This window comes from Haliaeetus leucocephalus, unplaced genomic scaffold (genome assembly GCF_000737465.1).
Source record: "Haliaeetus leucocephalus isolate CR32 unplaced genomic scaffold, Haliaeetus_leucocephalus-4.0 Scaffold229, whole genome shotgun sequence".
NCBI classification, from domain to species: Eukaryota; Metazoa; Chordata; class Aves; order Accipitriformes; family Accipitridae; genus Haliaeetus; species Haliaeetus leucocephalus.
In genome coordinates this window covers 7738594-7761726 of record NW_010972665.1, presented here as the reverse complement: position 1 = coordinate 7761726, position 23133 = coordinate 7738594, and the positions used below count along the sequence as shown (strand labels likewise).

At 37.5% G+C, this 23133-nt stretch overlaps 1 protein-coding gene across 1 annotated transcript in view; it reads right to left on the bottom strand.

Annotated features, from left to right (window-relative positions):
• The window catches only part of NRG3 (neuregulin 3), a 423248-nt gene that overhangs the window by 380635 nt on the left and 19480 nt on the right, over nucleotides 1-23133 (bottom strand). The window lies entirely within an intron of this gene.

The window sequence follows — 23133 nt, the reverse complement described above, 5'->3', positions numbered from 1 at the left end:
TGAACTCAAAAAAACATTTTCAAAACTGACATAAAGAAAGAGAGAACTGACCTAAGGCATACTATCTCATACTTGCATCAAAAAAACACATTGGCTGCCGTGAGCAGCCTGAACTGGCATAATTTACACCTTTGTGGCTGGTAATTCAAGCTAACACTGACTATAGCAGCATTGCAAGGGCTACCTCTAAGAAAGGATGAGTTACGTTTTTATCGTATGTCAGCCATTATACCCAAGCTTATTTTTTCAGGAAAGAAATAACTTCATGACAATCAACAGCTAGCCTATCTGGAATACAGATTTTGTATGATCCTCACAAAAATCAGAATTGAAAGAATAAAAACTCAATATTAAAATGCTATGAATACTGGTTTCCTGCAAATCTATGAGGAAGTGTATTCTAGTTTCCTTTTGCATATATTATAAATGAGTTTATAGCAATATATAGAAATTACATAATGTGAGAAAAAACAAGCCAGAGCTGCACCTATTTCCTTCTCTTCTTTGATTTCAGCTGACCACTCATCTTTTGAAAAGCAACAGCAACCACTAACTTTATCTGTGCGCATTTCAAAAGCATGAAGGACTTTTGTAAATTTGTAAGCTCTAAGTCTCCTTTGAAGTTGTACAAACAGAAAAAGAAACATAGCTTTAATAATCTAAAACATTTCCCCTTTTGTTTGAAGGCAACAAGGCAAAACAAAAAAGGTCAAAAAACCCATTTCAGAATCTGGAATCAAAGCCATAAGCTATAACAGCCAGGGTCAGAGAAGATGGGCAGACATATTAACCCAGGGAGTCTATGATGACAAAGGGAGAATAATCAAAAGGAATACTGTCTGTCTCACCTCTGAAAATAAGTCTGAAAACGGGTATTTTTACATGGAAAGCCTCCAGTCAAGGATATGATACACATTACCCCAGAAAGCCTAAAGATACCTTTGAAAATTAGAATGGCTCGAATGTCAGCATTTCTATCTTAACAGCATTATCAATTGTAATGAGGAAACAGAAGCCACCTTTAATTTAATAACCAGCTGCCTAGCACACAAATGAAAGAGTTAACAAAACAATAAATAGCAAAGGTGTGTTAAAGAAATGTTTCATAAGAAGCCTAAGGACAGTGGAGAAATCACTGACATTTTACCTCTGCTACCACAAATCAAGAATTGAAGGACATGTCCTTATCAGGTTTAAAAAACGTGTCCTGGAACTATCACACACAATCCAGCAAAATTTGGCAGGATTAACACGCTATTAAAAGAAAGCAAGTAGACTGAAATACTACAGATAGCGGATAGATTTTTTTTTTTTTTAATGTTTTACCTCTTACCTTTTAACTTTTCAGTTTTGCTTCTCTACTCTGGGCTATTATGACAAAATGGGTGACTTTGGAGAGTGAAAGCCAAATTCAACTACTAACTTGTATGATATTCACATTCAGAATGAACTCAATCTTATACTCAATACTTACAAACTACCTGGATCACTTCCATCACAATATACTGAAATTCCCGACTAAGCTAGCTGATGGATTTTCCATTACCTTCTGAATAATAAATATATTTGCCAATAAGTTTGCAAATATTTTTGTAATATTTTTAGCAAACTAAGAAACAACATAAAAAATCCAAGGAAAAAACCCAAAATCATTTAAACTGCTGGGACAGAAAATCTGAGAACAGGAATTCACAATTCTTCAAGCCTGACATGTCAATCCTCATCAGCTTATAAACTGACTGCTTCTTGGCACAATTGATTCAAGGGGTTTATACATTCTGATTGCAAAGTGCAGATCACTAAGAAACTAAAGCATCCCAAATGATGCAAAACATCCCTCTGCCTCATCCCTCACCTTATAGTTACCTGCCACTAGTTTATCTGTGTGCCTTACACACACAGGACTTGCTTCTGAGTTGGAACTAAGATTTGTAAGAAAAAAAGGGCATGAGATTTCGCTAACTAACACCTTCCGTGTACACATCTACATCTAAACTAGTCTACTAAGCTTCCTCTGTTCTCAATGAAGAGACCTAGGAGCAGGTATGCAATAATTCATCTAAACTTTTAGACACAGATGAGAGAAAATGTTTTAGACAGAGATGAGATAAAAATGAGTCACATTAAACCTGTAGTCTTCACACATCCTGCATACTTCAGTTATCTCTCCCAGCCCCTCTTCCTCCTTCTTCCGCCTTCCCCAGAATTTGACGCAGTCTAACACTGAACTTCTCAAAGTTATATATTTACAGGCACTTTGTCACAATACATCCTAGACAGATAGATACAGAAAAACATCTCCTACCAAGTAAATCATTAAGGTCCAAAGGAAAATGATAGTTTTCTTGAAGTGTAGGGCTCTGCTGACTAGCATCCAAATTCCCTTCTCTTGGAATCATGGAAATCAATCATAATTCTACATTTCATTAAAATACAAAGCTACATTTACATGTGGTGGCTTCTAAATGCGCTCTCCCAAAGTAGAAGTGGCTCATGCGCCTCAGTGTCCAGCACTCACCATGGTCTGTGATCAGAAAGCCAAATTATTATCATGTGTCTATGCTGCTATCCCTACGTTGCTTGAATAGTCCTATTCCTTCTGGATTCTCGGATCTTGAAGGTCATGCTATACAACATATCTATTCTGACAAAACTTTAGAAATCTTGACACAAATTGGCAGTGAACAGGAAGCTTTACAGTGATTGAATTTAACTGTTTTAAAGTTACACCAGATTTAAATTGATTGTATCCTATAGTATTTAGGGATGCTCTGTACAAAATTGCTTTTTCCTTCCTACTCATCTACACAAGCACATTTTTAAAACAAATCTGTATTTTTTTGACATAGTATAGTAGTAATTTCATTCCCTGAATAACTTTGGGTTTAAAAAAAAAATTTAAAAAATCATCCTTTTATAAAGTTGCTAAAGATCACTGAAATGTAACCTTTATGATAGGTCAGTAAACTTCAGATCAGTAAACATAAACATGCCTTTGCCTCCAGTGAATATATTCCATTTTAAGAGCTGTGTTCATCCCACCTACAAATACAATTTAGTGTAAGCAGTCACATTTTATTTTCTCACTTTAAAAATGCTCAGAGATCATCTCTAATGTTTATGCTTTGATTTGCTTGAATAGAAGGCTATTTGAAATTTTTGGTTGGTATAAATAAAAAAGTTGGATATAAACATTTCCTGCAATTCTGAAGTAAAAAACAGAATCATATTAGAATTGGATATCTGATTAATCAAATCATGATGAATGGCAACCCATTAGATATGAAAACCCTCTTACATTGCATTTTTCTTTAAACATAATTAATTTCTATTCTACACAGTTAGACTCAATCACAGACCAAGTTGCAGCTGCAATTAGTTTGCACTTCACTACCTGTATCACTGATTATACCTGGAGAGCTGTAGGGATAATAGCACTTGTCTGGCTTTTTCACTACCCACTAGTTGTTCACTACAGAGGCAGGAGTTATGACGAGTGGCTACCATTCCTTTAGTGTTTGCAAGTAAGTGGCTCTCCTAGTCCTCAAATTACCTGCTATGTGATTTTACTGTATTAGCTTAAGCATTCTTGTAACAATCTACAGCTGTATTCTGAACATAATACCATCTTGAGAGAATTACCAGGCATGTTTTCAAACAATAAATTAAGTGTACTGCACACAGGACAACTGCTACAACAGGGAGGCATGTGCAGTAAGGTGAAAAAGTTGATGGTTCCAAGTAGAGATTTTTCTGCACAACAGAAACACAACAGTTCAATAGTTTGTATAATATGATGACAGCCCTTGAAAATTACTAGACCACTCCAGAAAACCATAAAAATAGCTATTGTTGTGGTATTTCTTCCCCATTAAGACTTAGGAAATATTCCCAGAGCTGTGACTCCAGGATTTTAGACTGTTTAAGACAGAGAAGATTATAAAAAGGATGTGAAGTACTTCATTGCCACTTAAGATGTAACAGGTGAGGTAGAGAGCTGCACTGGTATTTCAGAAACCTGGGACAGACCAAGAAAGTGTCCATGAACAGACCACTTAGAAGTGCTCAAAATGCTTAAGCATTTTGCCATCTATGCTTGTAGTTCCACAAGTTGCTGGTTCTGATTCACCTCTTGCAGAGACCAGCTGATGCTGTGAAGTTGCATAGCGAGTGAAGTATGGAATAGCTCAGCGACATCCACAGACAAGGCCAGAAACAGTCATTTCACCTATTTTGGTACAAACTTGCCTCCTCAAGAAAAGCAGGTAAATTAACAGTTACATTCTTTCAAGCAGCACTTGAAAGAGCTATAGGAAGGGATGGATCACTGATGTGCAAAGACAACCAGGAGAGCAGACTTGCATTCATAACTGACATGAGAACATGAACATCATTAACTCATCGGTGGTTAAGGCACTATTCTTATGCTGTTGGTCTGTACCAATTCGTAAAGAAAAAAAGGGCCAGATGAGTTTCATCTGACTCTGTGATTCTTGGAAAAAGGGGATTGAGTGTGTATGCACATGTACCTTTGTAACAAAACAGAGCATCCAGCACAACCCTAGCATATGCTTAGATAATCTCAAATTCAAAAATAAAAATAAAAATAAAAATCTATTCTACATGGAAAACATTAAAAACCTTTCAAAATATATTTTATTAAAAAAAGAACCAATTCATCCTAAGAAAAAAGAAACTTGAAAGACCTGAAATTATGAGAAAATTCATAACAAATTGTGAAAGCCTTTTACGTGTAATTCCAAAAAGATTAGAACTTTTTCCACTGCACCTCTTCAGACTGTGCTGTATCTAGCACTTCAGTTAGGCAGGGCGTTTAGGGTTGAAAACCTAAGACTGCATAAGAAACATGTAATCATTTTGGTATTATCCTTAATTTTCGCAACAATCATTGCCAGAAAGAGAAATGCAAGTAATGGCTTTTTTTTATTCTCATTACAAACTCGGTCTTTCTGAAGCAATATCAGAATTTTAATGACTCATATATTCTGTGAACGAGCATAATGAACACTACCACTCTGACACTTTCAATGTTCTGTAATTTGATTTGTTGGCAATTCCCATTCTCTCCTGTTTACAACCTGCAGGAAAGAGGTGAAATATCTAGCCAGTCAAAATAGAGAATATTTATAAGACTCAACTTTATGGATTCATTTTAACTCTCCAGTAAAGTGGAGAGCTTTACCTTATTATACGTCTTGAAAAACCAATATGCACATACCCGAGCAATAGCAGTCTTTCCGAGAGCAGCCATATTATGAGTTTAAATAGCTTCAGGGGAGAACTTAGCCATATGTTTAGCAAGTCTCCTAAAAGTTTAAATTCTTCTGCTTAATAAAGTAGACACACAAATGCTAAATGCCCCTTTCTTGGTACAGAGCTAGGATGAATTTTTAAATTTGCAGTTTCTGTCAGTTGTCTCAAGGACGCAAGCAGAAAGGAAGGTGATGCTGCCAGGCTATGGACTCAGTAGCTGATACGGGAAAGGTGCCCAGCAGCGAGGTGTACGGCAGACGGACCAGTCCACCTCCTCATTTCCAAACTGTTTCAGTGTGCCATCACCTGCGCTCCCCCTTGTCAGTGTGGTTCCATTGCCAAGATGACCCTGCTGTCCCCCAGATAAGGACTAACAGCTACTCCTTACATGGTAAATGATGCTCCCCATATAAATCATACCTGACTCCTGCTTGGTTATGATAGCTGGAACTTGCCTCTTCCATCAGTTATCTCAGCTGTGCCCAACAGGACCCTTTGCACTGCCAGAAAATGAAGGAGACCTTTGTTAAAGGTTCCCTGAATTAATAAGGTCCTGTGAAATTAACAGTTTAGGGTTCTTAATTCACTTTTTAAATGGATTAAACTGAGAAGCTTCTAATTTTATAACAAATACACCCAGCATAACTCCATACGTTTACTGTCTAAGCTTTCAGCAGATAAACAGACACATATCACACCTCTAGTTTAGGAAGCTTATAGTCACCGTGTGTCACGCTATTATTATCTTAGTACTACTGCTCATGCAACATGCTGCACGGACAGCAGTAAACACAGAGCCCTCTAGTCTTTTCACCGAGCAGAAAGCAGCAACGTGAGCTCTCCTCAACATCTCTCTTCATTCTGAACTGGACAAAATAAGAAATAGAAATTGCTGGGCAGAGTGGTTTAGTCTCTTTCCTCCAAAGTTCTCTGTTGGGAACGCTGATTTGTGCCTGGTTTGCCATTTACTCCTCTCTACTAGTTTATAGTGATATCTGCCTATCTACATTTCACCTACTGGGGGATGGAAATAAATCTTTACTGAAAAGCTTGTTTTCCTTCACCTGTATTCAGACCTCTAAAAAGAGTAATTTTTGACATTTCAGATTTGCACAACTAACTTTGATATGAAAAGCTTTTTTATGGCCTGATCTCTTGGACTAAAGATCATCTTTAAAACTAAGTAATTTTTCTTAAATGCTTAGGAAACAATTAGAATCCTCTTTTCCGAAGAAGACTCCTTCATAAATCTTAATAGCGGTTTCAAACTATTTCTTAATGCTCCTTCTGAATTACACACCTTAAACACCACAACATTTTAAAATTACCTTTTTAATACTTTTTAAAATTGCTTCAAATAACATAAAATACCTCAGCAAGGACCAAGATGCAAGCACCAGCATTAATGATGAAATCCTATTGATACATTTCATATACACAAAAAAATAATGCAATATCAATAGTGAACACTGAATAAATTGCTTTTTGCACAGAGACTTCCATGTCGTACTTCTGGCTGATGACAGAAGTCCATTAACAAAATTAAGCAACAACCTTGTAGGTTTATGAAATATTAATATACAGGGGAATTAAAAGAAAACAGCTTTCACACAAAACAAAAATACCTCACTTATGGTGAATGGGAGAATGGTGAATGCATGTATGTTTTATTGTAAAATACTATAACCTGATCCAGTGGTTTAAACAGAAATATATCTGGCAAGAGGGAGATGGCCCCAACTTAGGTTGAGGACATGGGGCTGAAGATCAACCTTCTCTTCTTAAAAGGACACATCTTTTTCATTGCTGAAACAAAAATAGTGTCATGAAACAACAAGGACGCCTCAGATGATAACTTGAGTAGACTTTGATCCCTGTTTTGACAGCTGGCTGAATCCAGCCCTCCTCAGATGGTGCAGCACCTGAATTTATGTTGGAGAAAATCACTGCAATATAAAAAATTAATTGCATTGGATGTATATGGATGTACTTGGCCAGACTCTACTACATATAGAGTTCTGACTGACTGCAAAGGGGGTCAGGTCAGAAAGAAAGAACCCTCCCCTTTCAGTTTTACACTCTCAAGTTTAGAAAACATTCCAGAATTTAGAACAACTCTGTATGACAACACAGGGAACTATTAAGAAACAGAAGTACCTTACCAAGGGTTTCGTTTTGATGATCAATGGGCTAAGTACAGGCAAACAAATACCTGTTAAAAGGATGATATTAATTTGCTCCTTTCAGTAGTTAAAATACTACTTGAAAACATTTTTTTCTTGTCATTTACATAGTTATTTATATAAATTATACGTATTTTATATTCCAGATCAAAATGAAGCACGATTACATACTGAGTGGCAGGGAAAACAGTGCTTTCCCACTGGAGCTCAAGAACTGATATCCTAGATCCATTACTACTCAGCAGAAATGTGTGATGTGTTAAAGAAGTAATTGAAAATAAATATTATACTTATTTGAAATTACAAACCACTTCACACTATTAATTACTTCAGCAAGCTGTGTATTTTTATACTTGCAATCACTCAGAGAGATAAGATTACTGCTAGAGCAGATTCAAAATAAATATACACGCCAATAGCTGTTTAAAAAAAAACAAAAAAAACCCTGAAAAGAACGTTTTCCCCAAACATCTTGAAGACACTGATTTGTGCCCATGCTTGCTGAGAATTCCTGTCCCTCCTAGCCCTGTAATGATGATCTAGAGCAGCCATTCACAAATCATAGCTGACCAATCCATAATCCCCTCCTTACGGGTACCAGCTCAACATTTTTCCCAAACCTCTTGAAGAGGTTGATTTGCGCCCACGCTTTCTGAGAATTCCTGTCCCTACTAGCCCTGTAATGATGATCTAGAGCAGTCATTCACAAATCATAAATGACCAATCCATAATCCCTCCTAACGGCTACCAGCTCATAAAAGGTTTTACTGCATTATGGAATCAATGTTTCCTATATGATAGAATGATAAAGCAGTTCTGATAAGGAGGGACTTCCCTGGAGGTCATCTAGTCCGAGACCCTGATCAGAGCAGGTTTAATTAGATCAGGTCGCTTAGAGACTTGATCACCAGGTAGCCAGGAGGAAAAAGAAAGAAAAAGAAAACAGTTCCCCTGAAATTCCAGGATTAGTAAGGAGTAAGAGTAATTTACCATGCAAAGAAACAGATTAAAAACTATAAAAGAACATTGGACAAAGCTTTTATTTTAAAAAATACAAGAAAAATTAAATGTAACTGCAAGAATGAAATTACTAGCGATACTCTTTAAATAATGGCACATATAACAGGACAATTTTATTAAAATGGGTCAATATCAAACAAAATTTCCCTGTGACTTATTAAAGATAGCCACACTTTTGTCAAAATTGCATAAAACAAAGATAAACACTTCAGGGATGGATTCTCACTGAACTTCCTAAGAGTGTCTTCCTTTATCTATGAACAGAATAACATCTTCAGGTCTATTTAAGATGACACGAAAGCAGGCTTTTATGAGCTTGAGTGGGCAAGTTTTTATACATTTACACAACATCCAGCACAAAACATCTTTAATTCAAGATTACAGGTAATATGACTAGAGGCAACTTCCCAACCTTTGCGATCAGGGCCTGACTGACACCAGAAGTGTTCTTTCAGTTAAAAATACAAGTCTCCCCACAGTTACTATGATTTATGAGCTAAGTGATTTGGTTGTCTTTGGAAAACTTTTATAGCATGGCTTGTAAAAAGTATATATTTTGACCCAGTAAGAATGAATTACAGGATGAATTTCTATGTCTCTCTAAGACCAGAGGCCAGAGTAGAACATCATGAAGATTTTGAGTGATTTTGAATCTACAAATTTATATATGGGGTTCCAGTAATCCCTTTCTTTTTTTTCACCAGAATTGCTGTCCCTACCAGCAACTCAGCAGATTCTCCAACTACTTGCGTTTTTATTATAGCACTTGATGATGAAGTGTTAACATGTATGCGTTAAATTCCTTTAAACTTTATAAAGCTCAAACTGCTTAGCTTTTCTGTATCTATTTCTCTATTTGAAAGAGCCGGGGGGGGGTCATTTACTCGACTATGGTTACCATGGTAACAACTGACTCCAGAAACAAGGGGGAAAAGAGTTAAAAAAAAGAAAAAAAAGAAAAGAAAAAATAGAGAAAGAAAGCCTAGATTTTCAAATAAAAAGAACCCAGGAGCCCTGAAAAAAGTTCCGAGTAGCAGATAAATCAGAATGAAATAATGAAAATCGGCAACATGGAGCAGTACATTTCAGTCTTCTCAGAGCCTCTACTGAATGTAAATCAGGAGATGCAGACACAGGCAACTTAAAGCTGGTTTTCACTAAATCTATGGGAGTGCTACTATGGATCAATTTCTTTTCTCAGTTTCTAATCTCCTAAAATAACACAGCTTTGCTTTAACGTTCTAAAGACCTCAATACCACATTCTTAGTGCAGGATATGGAGCTACAAAGAATATTCCTCTTTAATCCTGAGCAGACTCCTCGTCTCCTGGCAAAGCAGTGCTACATCTATCCCTCTGACTTCTCACGCCAGTCACACTGGTGCCCTACATATTCTACAAGGTCTCCATAGAAAGTGCAGAGAACATGCTGCTGTTACTTGTGTTTTAGCTGGATTATTCTGCAGCTTTTTTACCTCTGTAACTCAGTGAGCATTTGAATGAGTAGTCAAGTAACGAGTTTTTCAGAATATGTAAAATCTTTACCCTTTCAAATGTGTGACACTTTAGCACTGTCTTAGCTGTAACATTCAACTAATATTTCCATGCATGTCTGGCTCTTCAGTGAGCTAAGAAAGCTTTCAGCTTTGACCTTAAAATTTAAAAATACTTCCACTCTGTTTGTTTTTCCCATCTAAATAAAGTAACATCCTATATAGGAGGTCAAAAAGAATGTAACACCTGTGTTACTGTTTCAGGAGATAACCATATTACTCACTAAGCATGTACAGTAACAACCTTGGATATAGTTGATGCCAACTTTTTTATACTGTCCAGTGACCTAACTTTCTGTTCATTATCTTCATTATAGTCATTTTTCTAAGTAAACCCAATTCTTCAACAGGGAAAATTAGAATCAATTTTCCTTTGTTATCAAAGTTAATCATACACGCTAATTTTTGTGTGTGTTAAATTCACTAAAAATTCTGTTGTAATGTTCAGAGAATTAAGTGTTATGAGAAAAAATATTAATGTTTATATAAAGTCTGCACAGAGAAGTCCTTCTTTATACATTGAATGGTATTCTATGAAAAATGAGCTTCATGTTAGCTCTTTTGACAAAAAAGCCAAAAATCCAGTTGTTTCAGACCACAGATTGTACAATACTTGTCTTGAACAATTATTATTACACATCTTGACACTGAATGAAAAATGAGGCGCTTGCTCTGGGCGCTGCGTCAGTAATGGTCACCTCTCCTCAAAGCTCCATAGCAGCACTTCCTATCCCTATCCACGTATTTATGTTGGATATAGTAACAACTAAGAGCAACAGGCTACTACTGCAGAGCAGACTAAAAGCAATGCCCAAGCTACCTTTTGGGCAAGAGACCTGGCACGTTCATTTATACTTATATGAATTATGTTATAAGCGAACTCTAAGTAATGTTCTTTCAGTGCCAACAAACTTTGCTAAATGATGCTATGATCTTCTACAATGTTGGTAATATATAATGATATAAACTAAATTTGAAGTGCTAGTGTCCTTTTATTTTTTCCTTTTAACAGTAACACTGGCTACCAATGGCAAGAGAGCATGAGAACAAGGGAAAATAAACTACAAGGAGCTCTCCTGACAACAGCAAATATTCGAATATCAGAACTTTTTATTATTATTGTTTTAATTTGTTCTGGGCTTTAAGGACATTACTCATTTAGGAATTCCCACTGAAATATATTATTTTTGCTTTCATTAAATTATTATCCAGTTTCAGAAGTTGGAGTTTAAATCATTAGGGCAGATACCAAAGTTTGCAATACTGTCATATACTAACCCACGGATGTTTTGACTCAAGTTCTGCCAGTTTTTATAGAAGTCAGGTATTTCTGAACGATCCGAGTCCAGTCTCTGCTTTCAGAGTCGGGATTCTGGAAAGTGACGTGACTGCCAGGTTCCCGGCCATGTTCACCCCCTTCTCTGTGCTCCGCTGATACTCACAGCCCAGCAGCATCCCTATGCAGGTAAGACTAGAGAGGAGCAGCAGGCGCAGAGCAAACAAGGATAAATTTCTCACTAGTGACATGAGGATAAGTTTGTCAATATCATACTGCTCCCAAATTTATCACAGAAAACCAGTTTTCATTTGTGGTTTGTAAACAAAACAGGCTCTGTATTCTACATACTGATGACCCTCTAGAAGTTAACTCAACTGTGACTTATTTTCTCCATCCATAAAATGGATGTATTATAGCACAGACCTCAGATGGAAACAGACCTAATGGACCACATGATACATGACAAATACCAGAAAGCTGTGGGTCAAAGACTGATGGAATGGTGGACAGAAAATAGTTGAGGACACCACAATACTGAAGATTTTATAGGAGTTCTGTACTTTGTCCATGAGCCTCCAGTGAAACACACACCAGGAAAGGTAGGATATGGAAAAAGTGTAAGTCCAATGCCTAGTATTTTTGTTGTACCTACTATATATCATACATATCCCAGGACACACACCTATCTGTATGAGCGCAATTCCTCTGTTTCTGTCCCTAGGCTGAAACCACAGTTTGAGTACCTGAAGTTTTTTTACACATCGTTCTCCAGACAGAAGACGAGATTACAGTTAGAGGTTCCTCCATCTTCCTTATTCAGTTTAAAAGACTTCCCTGTAGGACCAAACCTGTTGCTTTTGCACAGTTCCCAATGCTTCCTGACTTCTAGACCCAGGTAACAAGCATAGTGCTTGGCAATGACTCCATCTTGACTTTTATTTGGAAACTGTTCTTAGGTTGAGACTGCAGAGAAATTAATGATTTTAAAAGAAGTATTGTTTTAAAGACACTCTAGAGAAGCATTTTAAGCAATTCCTGTGTGAGAGCACCCTACTATGTGGGGAATCCAGCTCAAAGTATTAAAGTATACCTGGGTGTCATGGTTTAACCCCAGCCAGCAACTAAGCACCACGCAGCCGCTCACTCACTCCCCCCCATCCAGTGGGATGGGGGAGAAAATCAGGAAAAGAAGTAAAACTCCTGGGTTGAGATAAGAACGGTTTAATACAACAGAAAAGAAGAAACTAATAATGGTAATGATAACACTAATAAAATGACAGCAGCAATAATAAAAGGATTGGAATGTACAAATGCTGCGCAGGGCAATTGCTCACCACCCGCCGACCGACACCCAGCCAGTCCCCGAGCGGCCAATCCCTGCCCCCCCACTTCCCAGTTCCTAAACTAGATGTGATGTCCCATGGTATGGAATACACTGTTGGCCAGTTTGGGTCAGGTGCCCTGGCTGGGCATGAGAAGCTGAAAAATCCTTGACTATAGTCTAAACACTCCTGAGCAACAACTGAAAACATCAGTGTTATCAACATTCTTCACATACTGAACTCAAAACACAGCACTGTACCAGCTACTGGGAAGACAGTTAACTCTATCCCAGCTGAAACCAGGACACTGGGGGAAAAAGCAAACTAAAAGCATGGGCACAAAGTCATCAATGCATTTAAGCCAGATTCCTGCAACTCGCTGCTCTCGTTCAGGAACACTCACTTTAATTAGAATGAGGTAGGGCTGAAATACAGGAGGTCTACCTCCAATTGAATAGTTGCTCTTGACACAGCAGGCCAGAGGCATGCACCCTGAGCATCAGCAGTGGTATTTGAAAGACAAGTTCTATTGAGTGAATCAAACCTAAAAGGGCACTTAAAAGTGAGGAGCAAAGTGGTATTTCTAAATGAGGTTTAAAACGGTAATCTACTATTAACCCCAGTTACACACAGCTGCAATGTTCCACAGCAACACACCCCACTTGACTTGCCTTGGCATCTAGAAAGTGACAGGGTTTGTAGCATTTTCTGTTAATTACATGAAAATTATTCCTTAACATTTCCCCTGAGACTGGTAATTTTCAGGTGCTAACTAACAAATGAATCATTCTGGTAAGCTGAAACATCTCAGTTGTTCATTCCAGCTTAGAGAACTCGGCATTATCACCAATACACAAGAAAGCCCTGTAAAATTTCAAAGAGGTGGCAAATAGCAATTATATGTATATCAGACAGATCCACGCTCAACAATGTAAGTCAGTCATACAATGAGGAAGTTCCAGCTATCTGTATTTCCTCTAGAGTATTCTACACAGACTGACTGCAGTACTGTGTTTAAATTACTCCCGATTTATGTAATCCCATGTTGGGTACATATAATGCCGTTTTGAATCAGAGGCCCTTAGATTTCAGCTATCTCGTCTAAAATTACACTTGCCTAACATTTTTTGCTCTAGCAGCACATGCATCCAGCAGGGACGCAGCACAGAAGAATGCCCCATATTGCCGCGAGGAGGACTAAGCACTCGGTTGCAGAAGTGATTTGCAGTGAGCTCCATTCCATAAAGGAGCAGCACGCTCTTATCATGTACTCCTGCGGTACAACTGAAGGGAACCGACATATCAACTGCGCACAGACCACGTTCCCAGCTGAAGCACCATGCTCTCTGCTTCTGTTATTGATTCATCACTCTTAAAACAATCTACATAAACAAACAGAAGGTTCTGCTTAGTGCAGTACAACAGGGATAACGTGTTTATTCTGTACCAGTGCAATACCGCTTTGAGAGATAATAAAGAACTAAGGGATCAATGTTGCACGGGTTGTATGTATTTCCTTTCACTGTAAAGGGCACGGATTTGATTTGGTTCATGCTGTTTACCACCAAAAATCAAAATTTAAAACAATCAGCAACATCAATGGTAAGATGTATGTTCCAATGATAAGAACCAGCAGAAATACATATAATGGATTATAATGAAGAACTAATTCCTTCCGAAGTGGACATTGCCTTAGATACAGAAAACACAATTTAAAAAGTACCAACAAAATTTAGCCTAACTATGCCAGATATCAGCACAGCTTTTACTCTAGAAGTTATCCTGTAGATTCTTTTGATATCATTTGTCACGCACACTGCCTCAAGATAAGGAAAAAATGGAATAAAAAAATGCTGAGTAAGGTTTTCATTAAAAACTTCAACTTAACACTAAGCAGAACTAAAAATCTTTAGCCGTTAGTTACAATGACCTGCAAAATATGTAGTGTGACATGCAGCATAACAGATTTTTAATTGTGCCTGAAAAAAATCTAATTTTATTCCCCTTTATTTGATACAGCATACAGTGATAGACTAGTGAAAAACAGAAAAAGACACATGAATCTTCAACGCATACTTAAAATATTAAAGCACAGCATATTTGGCAACTCTTTCACTGCTACTTTCCACTCAAGTGTAAAACAACATTACTGTGAATTCTGATGTGCCATAGTCTTTCCACCTCGGGCAATGATCTTATACCTCATTAGCTAAGTAGGTCTGAGCAGGACCAGAACTGAAAATGTGCAAAGAGCTAAAGATTCAAACCTGGAGGATATTTGTAGGTGAGAAGAATTCAAGCACGCAAATATAACATTCATCTGAACATCTCTAATCCCCTCATTAGATACAAGGACCCGCACTTTCTTTCATACACCAGAGCGAACACCATACCGAGACTGTTTCCCCAAGACCTTCTAGAGATCAATTGTTCTGGTTTTTATTTTTTGGTCCATTTAGCATGAATTTACATGATACACACATGCATTGATTTTGTATACCATTTGTTCACTCGAAAGCATTGTCTCCCTTTTTCTGCAATGCCATGTGATGAAATTAAGGGAATGACACAAAGGCAGAAATCAGCCAGACCCCAGATCCTCTCGGAACATTACAAATCAGACAAGACTTCCCCTCCACTACTACACTCAGATTACCGCTAGTTAACCACCAGCTGTTTCCCATATCAGCTTTACCATGATTTTGTCCAGAACAGCTGTCACTTTACCTCACTTATACTTACGCTAGTCATCACATTTATGGTTTTTAAATATTAGTAGTCATTCACAAGACTTTTTGAACGTATGTAGGATAACTTAATTGATGAAAAATCCACACTAGTCATTCAGAAAGCTCCTTATCCAGAGATGGAATATTCTTTTCTGGTGTAAGCTACCTAGACCTGCAGTTCAAAATTTTTCGACTTTATACCAATTATTCAATGCATTAGTTAGTTCCTTGTAAAAATCAAGAGATTTCATTATCTCTGTATGACATGAAGTTTTGCTCTTCTCAAGTTTTTTTGAAAAATTATATTTTTAGCCTTGCTTCCACTGTTCTTTATCAAACCTAGGTATGATTAGACCTATGCCGTTTTTAGAATTTCACTGCTGCCAAATAGTTTGTAAAGAAAACTACAATAATTCATATTTGTTCTTTTTTAGGTACACTGACATAATTTAGCACTTGCCCATTTCCTAGCATGCAGTGCTTTCAGCTTTTCCATTTTTATCTATTTATTGTTCATCCTTATTACTCTGTTGTCGATTAACTTCCCTTTTTAATCACTTTTTTTTAAATCCAAAGAAGGTCTCTTTCATGATTAATGAGTTGTATTCTCTGGCATCTAATGAATCAGACTTGCACAGTTCCCAATTACCATTGGTATTCTTACATTTCAGTATTACCTCCCACTCCATTCGCTCCTAACTGCTTTCAATTTCACATACACATGCTTTTATATTAAACTAGCAATTATGCCATGTTTACTCCGTAACATTGACCATACTGTGTTTTTACATATCAAACAAAATTATCATAATCACTTTTGGTTCAGTGATCAGTGACTTAGATTAACAGTAGCACAGCAGAATGAGGGTTTTCTACGTAATCTAAGGTAGCTGTAGTATTCTGCATAAATAACTAAAGAATCCATAGGATGTTATTACCTTGACTACATGAGTCCTTTCCTCACTCCCAAAAAGGATAAACAAAGAGGAGTCCGTACGTGAAGAAGTTTGTTACATTTATTCTATTCATCTTCCAAGGCAGGACATGGGGAAGAGGAAAATCCTGTGGTCCACGAGGAATAACACCTAGCTTGAAAGGCAGGCTGAGGAAACAAGGCTCCCCAGGAACCAACTACTGAGCTGAACTAGAAACATCTTTTCATGTTTCAAGAGCTGAGATTTAATCATATATATATTCCTTTTGGATACTCCCCAAACGCAAATGCATGCTCTAGGTCAAAAGAAGTCTGGATTCTTATCGAAGAATTCTCTCAGCCTTATTTTTCTTTCAGTATTGAAAAAAATATTGGAAAGAGAAAAAAAAAACCAGCTAAACAGGAAAGTTTTACTACATGTACTTGTACTTTACACTTTCATAAAGGCACAGGTATGCTGATATATTTCAAGGAACCTTCTTTAATTTGCAAAGAGGAAAAAATGTATTATTACTGATCTAAGTTTCCTGAAGGTTTATCTTAGGTTCTATATTCCTCAGCTGTTAGATCCTGTTTTGCACATAGTTAAAATATAAGTTTATGTTCTGTCAGCAGAGGCTGCACCTCAGTAACAAAGAAAGCAAAATGTGTGTGCCTGCATGTATATTAGCAATCAATTAGTCAATTTTACAAACATTAAGTTGAAAGGGATGGCTTATGCCATAACACCAAAATAATTTACACACACCTAGGAGGATAAATATTCCCCTTCTAGGGCTAAGGCTTTTAAGTGTCTATATCACTACTGAAAAGAAAATTGGGTACCCTTGAAAAGTGTTACTGCATATACGGTAGTAACAGTGTGTTTTCAAAAGTTGATAAAATAAGGATTTAATTATGCAAGTACTCACACATCAGTAACTTGCATGTGAGTAAGCTCTCTGCATAATAATATACATACATACATAATATACATTGATAATACACAGTTATAATTGAATGCTTGTAATTACTTTCAGGATCAAAGCCCTTATTAAAAATTCAAATTAAAGCCTTATAATGGTAGTAGTCATGATGGACTTACATGCGGATATAATGAAATTAAGTCCTGTAATAAGTGGTATGTTTTGCATATACAATTAGATAATCTTAAAAACTATCAGTGTAGGGCTGACAATTGCTAAAAGGAAAGAGATGAAATTGTGATGATATTACTAATGTTTACTACGCAAATAAGAAAAATAACAAAACTCCAGAAAAGGTATTCCTTAAGAGACATGGTGAACTTACCAAATTACCGAAGTGATAGGACCCCTGAAGGGATGGGATGTTTGGCTCTCTCTGGGCTAGTGACTTGAAACTAATCTCTGGGTAATGACCAACATCGAGGCACAGCACTAAGAAGGAACATCAAGTCCGCTGCCTCCGACCTATGTTTGCAACAGCAAGACAGAGCTCTTCCCAGGAAAGCAGAAAGCGGAGTTACAGGACACAACCATTCATCAGCCACAGCCATACAGGGACCTTCGGTGACCTGGATTTCAAAAAGCATATCAAGAGCAGAGAAACACCATCTCTCCACTGCCTGTTAATGCATTAAACACTGGTCATGAAAGAGCCACCTCTTTCCCAGGTCTTCTAAAACTGCAGTGGTAGGAGGTAAGGCAGCTGGAAAGCTGCAATTTTGTACCAGAGTGACCTGTCAGTGAAGGATTATTTGGAAAGGTATGTTGTCGTGGTTTAACCCCAGCCAGCAACTAAGCGCCACGCAGCCGCTCACTCACTCCCCCCCACCCAGTGGGATGGGGGAGAAAATTGGGAAAGAAGCAAAACCCGTGGGTTGAGATAAGAACGGTTTAATAGAACAGAAAAGAAGAAACTAATAATGATAATAACACTAATAAAATGACAACAGTAATAATGAAAGGATTGGAATGTACAAATGATGCGCAGGGCAATTGCTCACCACCCGCCGATCGACACCCAGCTAGTTCCTGAGTGGCCATCCCCTGCCCCCACTCCCCCCAGTTCCTATACTAGATGTGATGTCCCATGGTATGGAATACCCCTTTGGCCACTTTGGGTCAGGTGGCCTGGCTGTGTCCCCTCCCAACTTCTTGTGCCCCTCCAGCTTTCTCGCTGGCTGGGCATGAGAAGCTGAAAAATCCTTGACTTTAGTCTAAACATTACTTAGCAATAACTGAAAACATCAGTGTGTTATCAACATTCTTCACATACTGAACTCAAAACACAGCACTGTACCAGCTACTAGGAAGACAGCTAACCCATCCCAGCTGAAACTAGGACAGTATGAAAACCTGAACAGTGATTAAAGTTTTTATATTTAACTGCTTCTGATTTTTGTATAGTATTTATAGACATGACTAGCATCTTCCCTTCATTACCTACCAAAAGTGGAATAAAAAAATATGACTATCATCTGGGGTGAAAGTCAAACCCTACCCCCATGACAAATTTGAGGAGCTGTGTGATTAATTTCTTTAGGAAAAAAAGGTCTGTATTTATATTGCATTAGAAATAAATTATGAACTCAAGTGTCACATTTTCAGGGGGAAAAAAAAGTAAAAATATCAATTAGATACAGAGTACAAACACAGTTTAAACTGAATTACATTGCTTGAATTAGGGTAGACTTATGAAGTATGGTTTACAGCTCACAGATGATCTCAAATAAAGACAATCAGCAGAAGTTTGAATTTACAAGTAAGAGCTGAGAAACATTTTTTTCCAAAGATGGCACCCAAAGATGCCATACTTCAGAGGATACTCTAGTCTGACTAAAGACTTGTTTGTAAGAGTAGGCTCGAGGAGTAATCCAAATACTTCTGAAAACTCCCATTCCCGAGGAGACACTTTTACTACTGGAACATCACACATAGTCATCAGCTCTGCAACGAAATTTTTAAAACAGTCCGAGATGGAAGCACAAACTTTGTTCTTTACATGTATCTGTACGTATCAGAGACGGCTACTGGGACTGTCATAGAAATCTACAACAAAGCTTTAAAAAGGGTTTGAGATTGAAGCACAAATTTTGCTCTTTACATTTATCCCCATGTGCCATTATAAGTTATCAGTAGTGTTGTAGAAATGTAGAGATTGTCTCAAAGTTGATAAACATTACTGAAAACAGTCATGTCTAAATACTTGTTTTAAAGACTGCTGAGGATGAGGTTTGTGTACTACCAAATACTAGGTTGGGTCCTATAACCACAAGTCCTCACTTTCAAATATCTATGTATGGCTGGGAAAACTGTTTCCAACTGGAACGTTCAGAGTTTCAGCCTCTGCTCTTGCATAATGTTTTCACTTTGTCTACTACACTGAAGAATCTTCTGCTACCAAGAGTTTCAGCCACAACAGGGGAAGTCCCTTCCTCAGCTGCTTTAAAACAAAACATCTTAACAGCAACAAAATAAGAAACAGAAAAGCAAGGTGGTACCCTATGCAGTGGAGCAGGCTGGCAGCCCAGCTCCTGCAGCCCTCCAGGCGAACCCGTATTCTGCTGCAGGAAGAAACCAAATGGTGCTGCAAGGAGGACTTCCCTTGGCTAGACTGAAACTTGCTACCTAAGAAGAAATGTTTGTTCATCTTCCCAGCGTTCCGCAGGTTTTTCAGTTTGGTCCTGTACGCGAAAGATTTAACAGAAGTTTTTGCTTCAGTATGCTAGGTCAGCATGAAGATCATTGAATAAATAGGGCTCTGTGGCAACAGGGGTGTGCTTATTAAAAAATATCTCCAGCGCAGAAGGTTGAGACTGACAAATATTTTCAACTGATGAGCTGTAGCAATTCTGTAAGGGAAGCTATACACAGCCTGAGTTCAGTGTTGTTAACTCCCAAAGGCAAAAGTACGTCAAAGCAGTTGAGCTGCGGTATCACCGCCACGCCGCCCTCGCCCCGTTAAGAAGCTGGACTTCCGTGTCCTATTTCAACCACATGCTCTTAGGTAGCAGGGCTCCGAGACACTCCTAGTGCTGCTAAATTTAAAGACCACTTCTGTAAAGAAGCCCCAGATGTGTTTCTCTGTCGTTAGGGAAAAAGTAACACTTCCCAAACTCTTATTTTAACCGAGACAGCAATGATGCCTGGTTTGTGCTTAAAGCCAAATATTCTTGTACTAATAACAGTAGATTAACGATTGAACGCTTTAAAAACAAGAAACGGTTTCTAGCATTAACATGCTCTTAAAAGGTGTCTGCCATGGGCAGAGCCACAGGTGAAAGGGCAATGGCAGAGAGACCTCCAGATGACATTGAAGGTTTTGGGTTGCCCTTGATGCTCTGGGCGGCCGGTGCTGCAGAAGCCCCGGCCGTGTCAGCTGGTGTCGCCAAGCCCTGGAGCATCCCCCAGGCTGCGGGGGTCAAAAGGCAGGGATGGACAAGAGCCCCACGCTGGTCTTCCACATCAGAAACCGAGTAATGGTTTTGCAACCTGGTACTGTAAGAAGTTGCAGAAACACAGGAAAGAAACTACTCAGGCAAATACCACCAAAGACAGGGAAGACTTCTGTTTAGAGTCATTTTCTGGCTTAGTAAGGATTGTTTGCTTTTGTGGGAAACAAAGGTTGAAGACACTTAGAGCTACCACTTGAGTATAACCAGTTTGCTTAAGAAGATTATATATTGTAAATTGTTTTAAAATTTTAAGCATATATTAGAACATAAACCTATAAACTAGACTAGGTCCACCGGGGAAAACTATTTCTAAACAAGAAGATACACACTCTGATGTTCACTCAGATCTCAGCAATACATGGTTGCTATCTAGTACATGCTGTATTTCAAAGAGAATCCATCATCAGTATTAGGAAACAAATGAAAGTACAAATGAAACAGCATCATAAAACCTACAAAAATAATTGCAAATTCCAACTCTATTTCTACAACAATTTCTCAGGTGCAGCACTGATAACACTGTGTCACAACTGCTTCCTATCAAAGGCATGGCAGGATGGGAAATGTTTCTTGCAAAAGCAGCAGCCTAGAGGCTTTGTTTGGTTATAAAGTAAAGCTCTTGATCACTATTACTTAAAGTAAAATTTTAAAAGTGTAAAATGGATTATTTTTGTAGTATAAAATGGCTTATTTTGTAGTTCCTGTAATAGCTCGCCCAAGTATTAATTTCTTGAATTTATAAAAATGGTGTCCAGATCATTTTCCCTGCAGCTTTCTCTTAAATATTATTCACTCAACATACACATTTAGTTTCCTTGTAAGTTTCTTACTGAACCCTTTTTTCTTTTTCTTTTTCCCTGCCTACTGCTGAGTAACAGCTCCACAGCTAGTTCCTGCTAAGGGGAGAGAAAGAAAAAAAAAACCAAAACCCAGACATTTTTATTGGACTCTTCCCAAATGTATTGGATTTTTTTTTCACCTTTAAAAAGTAAGTGAAGGCATAAAATAAATAGATAAATAAATAAATGCTTGTTCCTACATAAATTGTGAAAATATTGCAACTGAAATATTGGATTGTATTTATTCCATGTCACTAACTTTTAAAGGGAAGAACTGTCCCCCAGTCAATATTCAACAGATATGAAAGCTAAAATTAAGAAGCAGAGTGCTTAAACTAGTTTACAACTGTGGGAATACTAGTAGATTGAAATGAAGGCTGTGGCTTCCTCACAAAAAGTCCTGCATAATTGACAGTTACATAGTTCTTTTCACTCCCATTTATCAATCTTTAAAAATAAAGCCATTTTATACCATGTTTGCTATTTCTATGATGACATTTGAAATGTGCTTTGGGATTCCCAGCTAATAGTAAAGTTCAAGGCAACTCTTAGTTTTAACAACTCTTAGTTTTAAGTTCAAATAATAGCAAAATGTAGAACAGATGAAGAAGAAACAAATACAAAAATTAATACAACTACAGTTTTACTCTGCACATAGGGAAGGCAGGAAATATGAGGAAAATAAGGGTTCCTTTTCTTCAGGCTCTATTTATCTGGGTATTGATGAGCAGTTGCTCTGTCTGCTCAGACACGCCGGGAACACTTCCCTTCACGTTGTGCAGTCAAGAAGGGAACTACTGAAGAAGAATTTGAGGATTAATCAGTGTGTTAATTGAGGTTATCTAGATCATGATAGATGGGGACAACATATTAAGCAAGTTACTATAGCAGCCAAACTCATCTGTTAAAACCAAAATTAATGGATAAACAAACTTAAGTTCACTTTCTCATTGATTTTTATCCAGCTGCAGTGGAGTATAAAAGAGCTATCAGGGAAAGCTATCCATTAGCTGTCAACTCAGAATGCCTTAAGAAGCAATTGCTAATCCTCCAATGATATCTCACTAAATCCTAATCTCTACAAATTGTTCTTGGAAGAAGCACTGAACTAGTCATCAAACCAGGTCTTTAATGCTTCTTAGAGTTATTCAACCTGTAACCTATCAGAGATCATATAAAGTACTGAAACTTTTAAATCCAGTTAAAATAAATAAATCAGATGGATATTGTCAACTGCAGGTCTACACCTGCCTGTGTTTTGTGTGCTGTGGAAAAAAAAAACCACCCCGGAAAAAGGACCATAATAAAAATAATAATAATAATAATAATAATAATAAACCTCTTAAGATTCATAAAAATTAAGAGACTACTGTTGCGTTTCAATTTTGCTTCACAATATGATCTATTAGGAAAGGGTATAAAACACTCTTATTAAGTGGTGGAGAAGAGATTCATTAAAATTTCAGTGCTCGTATCATTCCAGATAAACAGTAAAATAAAAGGACATTATTTTTCTCACCTTGTTAAAATCTTGATTGTCTCACCTAGAATTATATGAGATGCAACCACTAAAATGGGTACAGC